Source organism: Triplophysa rosa, linkage group LG22 (genome assembly GCF_024868665.1).
Source record: "Triplophysa rosa linkage group LG22, Trosa_1v2, whole genome shotgun sequence".
In the NCBI taxonomy this organism is placed as follows: domain Eukaryota; kingdom Metazoa; phylum Chordata; class Actinopteri; order Cypriniformes; family Nemacheilidae; genus Triplophysa; species Triplophysa rosa.
The window spans coordinates 867,041-876,068 of record NC_079911.1 but is presented as its reverse complement, the minus strand read 5'-3'; the positions used below and the strand labels follow the sequence as shown (position 1 = coordinate 876,068).

Sequence of the window (9,028 nt, the reverse complement as noted above, 5' to 3'; positions counted from 1 at the left end):
AAACATAACAGGCACAAAGAGCTTAATTGGGATTGTGGTAATGCGATCTAGCTATGGTTGCGGAAATGGTACGGTCCATGGGTATAAAAGTAGACATGACCAATAGCTAACTAGGTGGGATTTAGAAAAGGGAGAAATACGATGGATTCAATAGTATGTCTGGAAGCTGAAATTAGAAAAGCTCAAGTTAATAAAAAAGTGCTTGTGGGAGTCTTTTTTGATGTAGAAAAAGCTTATGATATGTTGTGGAAAGAGGGGCTTTTATTGAAATTGGAAAGCTTGAGAATTGACGGAAAAATGTATAACTGGATTCTGAGTTTCTTGTTTGGAAGAACAATTCAAGTAAGAGAGGGACTACATTTTCTCAGATTCTTCCAATTGAAAATGGAACTCCCCAGGGAAGTGAGCAGTTGTATTCTTTTTAATTTAATGATTAATGACATCTATAGGAAGATCATTATATGCGGATGATGGAGCACTATGGAAAAGGGGGTGAAATGTTCTATTTGTAGAAAGTAAAATGCAAACAGCAGTGAATGAGGTGGAAAAATGGGCGAATAGTTGGGGTTTTCGTTTTTCTGTGGCAAAAACACAAGTAATATGTTTTTCGAAAAAGAAAAATAAACCAAGCTTGAATGTCAAAATGTATGGTTATCAGCTGGAGCAAGTTAATAAGTAAGATTTTTGGGAATGTAGATGGACTCTAAATTAAGTTTTAGAATACATATTCAGAAATTGATAGAAAAATGCAAAAAAGGAATAAATGTATTAAGGTGCTTGTCAGGAGCTGAGTGGGGGGCAAGCTGTCAGTCACTGAAAAGAATTTATTATGCTATGTTAGATCAAACATAGACTATGGTTGTGTAGTATACAGTTCTGCGAACAAAACATTATTTTCTTGGTTTTAATGATTTATATTAAAGACTAGTCTGTATTTTATATTACGTGTTTTGAATAAATTGTTTGCCATCTTCCTCTGCTGTCTGCTACCTGTCTCAGCCACTAACGAACCTGTGTGCTTTTGGTGCTTGTGTACTTGGTTTGGGTCCCCGGCCCATATCCGGGGTGGCGTAGTCGGCTCTCTCTTTGCTTCCTCGTTCTCTCTCTCTCTCTCTCTCACGCACGCACCGCGCACGTCACAGTATGAAACCGAATGTCTAATGAATGTCCAATGTCAAACTAACTTTACCGCGGCGTTTTACTGTATGTTCGCTTACAGAGCTTTCTGCTGCTTGCAAACAGACTATTTATCAGGACTATTTCTAAATCTGGAAACATCGTATTACCATTCACTTGCCGCTCTGATTCCACTCGCAACCCGCAAAACAATGCAGGCTCACTCTTGCTCAAATCCAAGGTAAATTACCAACGCTATCAATTCTTACACGTGTTTTAATACATTGTAATCGGCTAAAGCACATGCGCATGGTTTGGTACCCTGGTGCGCACCTGAGTTTGTGTGACAGCTTTTACATTAGCGGCTTTTCATGCAAACCGTGCTCCGTTCCGAACTAAACTGCAAGCATGAAAGCCACCTGAGGGGGCCTCACCCAAAGAGCAGCCTAGGGGCACCTGACCACCTTAATCCGCCCCTGCGAACGCGGCACTAAGGTCAAGCAGGACTACTTTTGTCTGGGCTTGTCAGTATTTGCTGATGTTAAATTATTTATCATTGTGTGAGTCTGCATGTACAGATGTGAAGTAAAGATGTTCACACAAGCTGATCTCAAATCTAACCATATGCAAGTTAAATGAAGATATTATAAAATAGAAATAATATTTAATTTTATGTGTATAAAATAGAAAAATAAATGCTTTATTGCTACATATTAACAGTTATAGTGGAAAAACTGACAGTTGTTACAGGTTCTTCATGTGAATGCAGAACCGTTTTGTTTTCAGTTGTTTCTGGAAGTTGAATGCTGTTCAACCAGTTTCAGTCGTTTTGTATTCGAAAAACTCAACCCCATTCTGGAAAGATTCACAAACATCTTAGATCTTCTCTTTAACAGAGGTGCTGAAGCGATATCATCATTATTCAGGGTAAGTTATAAAATAAGAGCATACGTTGACTTAATATAAATGTGTTCATCATTATTCTGTGTTTAACCTTCTGCACTGACAATTCAATTCCAATTTATTTCTAAAGTGCTTTTCACATTTTTGCATTATTGCCAAGCAGATTTACAGTAAATACCTATTAACACATATAATAGTAACAACACAAAAACATGAACTAGAGAAAAACAGAGAAGAGTCCTTCGTAGAGTTAAAGTAAACAAAATAATTGAGAGCACTTGATAATTTACTTAAGATGAAATCTTGACTTAGTTTATAGGCTACTGTTAAAAATTGTTTGTTCATTCAGTTTATTTTATATGGTATATTGTAACGTTAACTGTAATATATATTAAATAAATAATAAATAAAAGGTTAAGACAAAGCTGTATGTAGTAAAAAACAGTTTCATTTGTTTTTTGTTTAAAAGATAAACACCCACATTCCTCAAACATTCAAAAACATGTTTAACATGAGTGCAGAAGAGATATTATCAGTAAGAGCCATTCATATTATAGGTGATAATGAAACAACAACTATAAAGATACAGTTTTAAAAATCATTTTGAATTAAGGAAAATAGAAAATTTCACACCACAAGTACTGTATACCAATAATGATACAAGGAACGATATCAGTGGGATCAGTCATTGAGTGATTTTTTCCATCTGAAGAACAATGAAAGATTATGCTGCAGATGATCGTATTCCTGAATGTTGTTCGGCTTTGTAATGTCCTCTTTCACAATGTCGACTACTGTATGCTTTAAAACCACAGAGAGTGCATGACATGTCAAAACAGGCATTGCCATGTCTCTCTCTACACAAAACATGAGGCTCTGCCATGATTCTGCCTCATCTTGTCTTGTCTTTCTTGATACAGTGGCAGAACAATAGGTCACTATCGTAACCCCGGTTCTCTGAAACATCGAGTGGAGAGATCCACCTATGGGAAGGGCATCCGTACCTGATCTCTGTAGAAGCATCCAATTGCACCAAGTCTGGCTAGACAGACAGGAGCGCGAGCCCGGACCCGCCGTGCGTCAACATTCTGAAATTGTATGTCCTTAAGTGTTTGTTCAACACTCTGAGATCCAGCATAGGACGAAGGGAGCCGTCCTTTTTCGGGACTAGGAAATAACGAGAATAAAAACCCCTGGTTGTACAGATGCGAGGGTATCACCCGTACCGCCCCCTTCTCGAGAAGGGAGGAAATCTCGTCTTTCAGAACGTGAGCGGAGCTCTCTTCCGTGTGAGAAGAGAGGATTCCGCTGAAGCGCAGGGGTTTTCTGGCAAAGTGGAGCCTGTAGCCCGTCGTAACGGTGCGAATAACCCAATCGGGGGCCGAGACAGACTGCCAAGCTGTCGCATGAGCGCTGAGAGAACCCACGCACTTTGGGGATATACACAGAGTTTTGATTCAGGTTTTTATTTTCGAAACACACAGCGGGGCCGAAGCCTTTATTGAGTCTATGAGGGGTGATTTGTGCAAACTGTGAAGAGTCTTTGGTAGAGCACTTTTCAACACCGGCAGGGCACTTGATTTTCCCTCTAGCTCTGGAACAGGAAGCTGGTGAGGGGGATAGTGTATGGGGAACACCTGAACTTGTGGCGTGTGAGGGTGGGCACCCGAACACGGAAATAGGGGCCCTTGTGTTGAGAACTTTCTCATCTTGGGTAAAGGGGGAAGAAAACTCAAATTTACGTCCAATAGGCTGGCTGCCCGTGAACCTGGACCAAGAAGCCCCTGAAGGGGCATATCAGGTATGCCTCTTGAGTTTGCCATCCGAAGTGGTGGGGTTAGGGGGCTTCTTTGCTGCGGCTGCAGCCTAAGATGACTTACCCCAGGGCTTAGGTGGCTGGTTAGTCTGCTGGCTAGGCTGCAGGCTGGGTTGCCTGTTGCGGGACTTGTGTTTGGCCGCATTATCAAATGGCCGATTTGAGGCCGGGGCCTGAGGGGGACGAGAGGGAGCCTGGCATGGAGCAGTCTTCCTAGGCAAGCACAGCTTAAACGCCTCATCCTCCTTCTTCTTATCATCACAGCGCTGCTGCATTAGGGCAACCGCCGGACCGAAGAGAGCCTGGCCAGGCTCCACCGGGGCTCCTGCAATGCACCTTTTCTCACTGTCGGACAGACCAGAGAGATTTAGCCAGAGGGCGCGTTCCCCGTAACCGAAAGAGCCATAGAATGTCCGCTGGCCTAGACGGCCATACGGGCATTGCGCAGAGCCAGGTCATTAACAGAGACGATCTCTTTCCAGAGAGTAGGCGATGGGGAACCTTTATCCAGGTGCTTACCCATGTCCTCCAATAACTCAGCCTGGTAGGCTGAGAGGAGGGAGGAAACATTTAGCGCTCGCACCGACAGAGCAGACGCTTTGTACGAGGTCTGAAAAACCGAAGCCGTAAAGCAGTCCATCTTGTTCGGGAGTGCTGGCTTGGGGGGAGCCAGAAGACCTCACTGAGAGGGGCTGAGATGTCTAGCGATGGACGGCTCGATAGCGGGAGGGTCACCCATACCGAGCGATGCCATATTCTTAACCTCCAGACCCGTTAAGCCATGCTTCAGGTAGAGCGGGTCGTTCCAAAAATGGCGCATGTGCTTAACGTACGCGGGGACAATCGGCAAGAGCTGTTTCCGCGAACCGGCCAGGGGGCCGAGGAGTTTGCCGTCGTAGATGTCCCTCTCCTGATCGGCGGTATTCTGGAGCGCCAGCCAATTGATGCCGAGCCGAGCGGCAGCTCGCTCACACACCTCGAGGAGGATCGCGTGCGGTTGTGCAGCCGCGCCGATAACCGGAGTAGCCTGGACGGACGGGGTGGTGTCCTCGTCCTCCGAGCCATCGAGCAAAGAGGGATCTTCATCTTCACCCGAGACGGCAGGCTCACCATGAAACGACAAAACCCCAGGTAGGATATCGTCGAGGAAGCTTTCATCGGCCTGGTCAGCCCAACTGAGAGACGGCACACTCTGGGAGGCCACCAGAGCTGTCCCGCAATCGACCGCCTCAGCATCCGAGTCGCACTGTTCTTCGGCGCCCTGGGTAGAGGCAATCTTAAGCCGGTGCCTGAGAAGCTTCTTAGGCAGAACGAGGCAATGGCTGCAGTTTTCCGGCAGCAAAAGTGCTTCCTCGGCGTGTTTAAACCCCATACACACGAGGCAATAGGGATGGGTATCCCTTGCGGCGATAAGGGAGCCGCAGGCGGCAGGGCATGCACGTGACTGCGGGTCCGATGGGGAAGCAGATAGTTTATCCATGCGGAGAAACAGGCGGGCAGCATGGTAATAGAAAGGATGGCGAGCGTGGATGGCAAGCCAACCAATTGAAGATAAATAGCAACCAACAATAAATCCTGACAACACGCCTGGCGAAGGCTGATCGGAGATATGTCCTTCTGTAGGCCAAGTGAAGTAGGACAAGCACAGTAAAGCTGAGTAGCAAAGAGGTCGCGAAAAGCGAATGTCAACTGAGGAAAGGTAGCGCGTGCAGTAGCTTTTATGCATTAGGTGAGGGGGTGGGTCCTCACCTGGCATAGGGCTCACGCTCCTGTCTGTCTAGCCAGACTTGGTGCAATTGGATGCTTCTACAGAGATCAGGTACGGATGCCCTTCCCATAGGTGGATCTCAAAACAAGATGATGATAGAGAACCATGACAGTATGGACGTGTCATCACTTTACCACATGAGCATGCAAGAGCGCTCCCCCGTGAGGGGCAAAACATTAAGCAAAATGACTGCTTACAATATCAGGAAACACAATTCCGTGCAACATTTCAGTGTTCAGGAAAACTTGATTCCTTTGTAAGTCATCGGAAAGTCGTAAGGATCACCATCGAGTTCAGCTGCTTGTAATTTCAGCAAATAATTGCGTGTTTTAGTCCCGCTTTCTTTGTTTCTCCTATTCTCCTCAGCCAATTTGCTGCATGTTTTACCACTCGGGAACGTGTCCTGAGCTCAAGGGGGCGTGTCCTGGCGTGTTCACGTGGGAAAGTGACGTCAATGCATACCCTCTATTTACACGGCGGAATTTGCAAGAGCAAAGACTGCTTCTCCAGAGAGGAAACGCGCTCACACGAACAGATCATCTACATGACAAGCCGGATTTTTATCTTTATGTAATAATATTTTACATTGTAATCCATTTATTTTTTATATTTGGCATGTTTGTGTGCTGCTGCGCTTCCCTCTGTGTAATAAGTAAAATGAAAGCGCGTTGTATGTGGACCCGCCCAGAGGCGCATTTTCTACTAAAATGCTCTTTTTTTAAAAAACAAAAGAATATTTTGTCACTGATTTTAGACTTTAGATCAGGTTTGAGTTGATCTATGGTGCAGTCTATTTTCAGTTCCTCAAAATATTGTAGAGAATCTAGCATAAGCCAAATGGTCGGAGTCATTGAAAGAAGAGCCATCAACCCCCACTCCCTTTTGTCCTGGTTTCTTTTGCTATCATCATCAAAAGACCATAGCAAAAACCTGGCTCCAGGGGTCTGGTTTTAGAGTTTTGATAACGTTTTGTCTCTCTGTTGGATTTTTACGACCCCTATGCTTCAAAGCATTGGTGAGAAGTCTCTGTCTCATCTCTAACTTAACATCTGAGGCTAACCAGAGAAATGTCCCTGACAATAGGAACTTATGTGATTAAATTGTCCTTTTCTATACATATGTCTAACTATCTAGGTTGTGTGTTGGCGCTCGTGCCATTTTAAATAGTCTGTCACAGTTAGATATACAAGTTTAATTCAGGCTTGTTTGTATGCGTTCCATCTGAATGAATCATGACTTGTTGCAATTGAAACCTGTCCATTTTTGATATCTAAATGTTTGTCTTTACAATTCCTCCTTGTATATATACATTGTGTGACCATAGAACACTTTCTTTTCATTATGTTATAATTGGGAATGATGTTTTGTAAAGTTGCCAGGAAGTCACAAAGATGCAAATTAGCTGTTGAGTGGACAAAGAACCTCTTCACTGCTCAACTCTGATTGGTCGATTCAAACTCAGGTGGGCATGCCCTCTCATGAGGTTAAATAACGAGCCTGCCCTGAAAACCTTCTCTTCGCTTGCCGCCTCTCTTCGTCCCCTGCTTAGCCTCTCTTCTCTTCCGGCTTCGTCTCTTCGGAGACTGCCCTCCCCCCCCCCCCTGGGGGAAAGGATGGACAATGGACTCTGCTGCCACGTGGCTAGGCCATCCGGCCGACCACGAGGCCTGCAACTTTCGGCAGGACTTGCCTTCTGAAACCTTTTGAACAATTCCATCTCTACATGCGCATACGGATATCGGTCCAGCACAGAGCTTGCAAGTATCCGTTTCTATTTATAGAATAGCTGCGTTAAGTCTGTGCCTCTTTGTTAAAGATGATTTTTATTGGTGTTCAGAAATCGCTGCCATGCCCTCTCTCTCTCTCTCTCCTACTTTCTACCTCCGCGCTTCCAAGCGCATTTAGGTTCCATGTAATTTGTGTGTGTTATGCGATCGTCATTATTTTTGTTATCATGTAGAGTAGAGTTTATTAAACAACCATATACTGTATATTCATTTGTGATGGGTTCTCTGTATTCACGCTCACAAACTTGGTCCCTTCTACTGTGTTTCGATTTACGCTACCTTTGCTCTAAATCCTGTTTGGTAAAGTCAAGTATATAATAATATCATTGATGCATTCGCGGGACGAATGCATACAAGTATTGTTATGCTTTATATTACTAATCAGAAACCGTAAAATATGTATATTTGATCACGATTATTATACGTATTTTCCTTTGAGCTAATCTAATTCCTTGACTGAAATTGATGTTTTAAATAACTCATTTCATGGATATGATCTTGAAAGATCTGGTGGAGAATCATATGGTGAGCTTTGCTCATCAATATAATAACGTTAGCTAAAACCGCTACAATATCAATATGCCAACAATACGCCTGAAAATATCTCTTTTTAAGACCATCACACCCATGGGCGCACAAATGAGCGCAAATTTACTATTTAAACAACGGGGCACAGGACGGGAAAATGAGAACTGCGTCAGGCTGAAACTAGCAAAAACACTTGCGCCGCATTGTGCCGGGTGTACGATAGGCAAGGGCGTGTTTACCATTTTGGGGGCCCTAAGCAAAGTCAAGACCTGAGGCACCCCACACATTGCCTAACATTTTTGTTTGAATTGCACAGCAGTATGGAAAAAAATTGAATATCATGAAAAAGGTCAATATTTTTTGTCACTCATTTCAGAAAGTGAAACCCATATATTATGTAGATTCATTACACATAGAGTGAAATATTTCAAGCCTTTATTTCTTGAAATTTTGATGATTATGGCTTACAGATAATGAAAACCCAAAATTATGTGTCTCAGAAATTAGAATATTACATAAGATCAATAAAAAAAGCTACATACAAATATAAACTGGATTTATTTTACGTTAAACCACATTACAGCACAAAATTCTCTACAGTTTATTATAAGAATAAACCTTCTTGGTTTTGGGATTTAAAAGTGTCCTTTGTTTTATTCAGAATAATACAGAATGCTTTTAGCTACAGTATAAGAAAGTAAAAGGTGCAAGATTCTTCTTTTCATAGCATTGTTTTGCTATATTCGTAAAATTAGTATTAGATTTATTTTCTTTGGCTTTCTTTCGTTAATAAGCACCGCTTTGATACGTGCGCTTCATTGTGTATATCTGAGTGTCTAAATCAGTGGTTCTCAACTCTGGCCCGCGAGATCCATTTTCCTGCCGAGTTTAGCCCCAACTCTGATATAAAACACCTGAAGAGGAGAGTGTAGTGTAGAGCAATCTGCACTTGAATCGCTATCGCGGTACTTAAATGTCATACGCTGATACACAGCAAAATCGCCAGTGTTAAAAAAGGTCAAATTGACACTCACAGTGTGTATATAATCCACACTAACGAAGTGTGGATTATATATACTCTGTGAGAGTTAATTTGACCTTTTTTAACAC

The 9,028-nt window shown here is 43.1% G+C and overlaps 1 long non-coding RNA gene across 1 annotated transcript; it reads left to right on the top strand.

Moving 5' to 3' along the window:
* Positions 1-977: 977 nt before the first annotated feature.
* On the top strand, positions 978-8,916 carry LOC130546091 (uncharacterized). Its single transcript, XR_008961744.1, has 3 exons — positions 978-1,357; positions 1,886-2,043; positions 6,976-8,916. It is a non-coding gene; the product is annotated as an uncharacterized LOC130546091 (long non-coding RNA).
* The last annotated feature ends 112 nt before the right edge of the window (positions 8,917-9,028 follow it).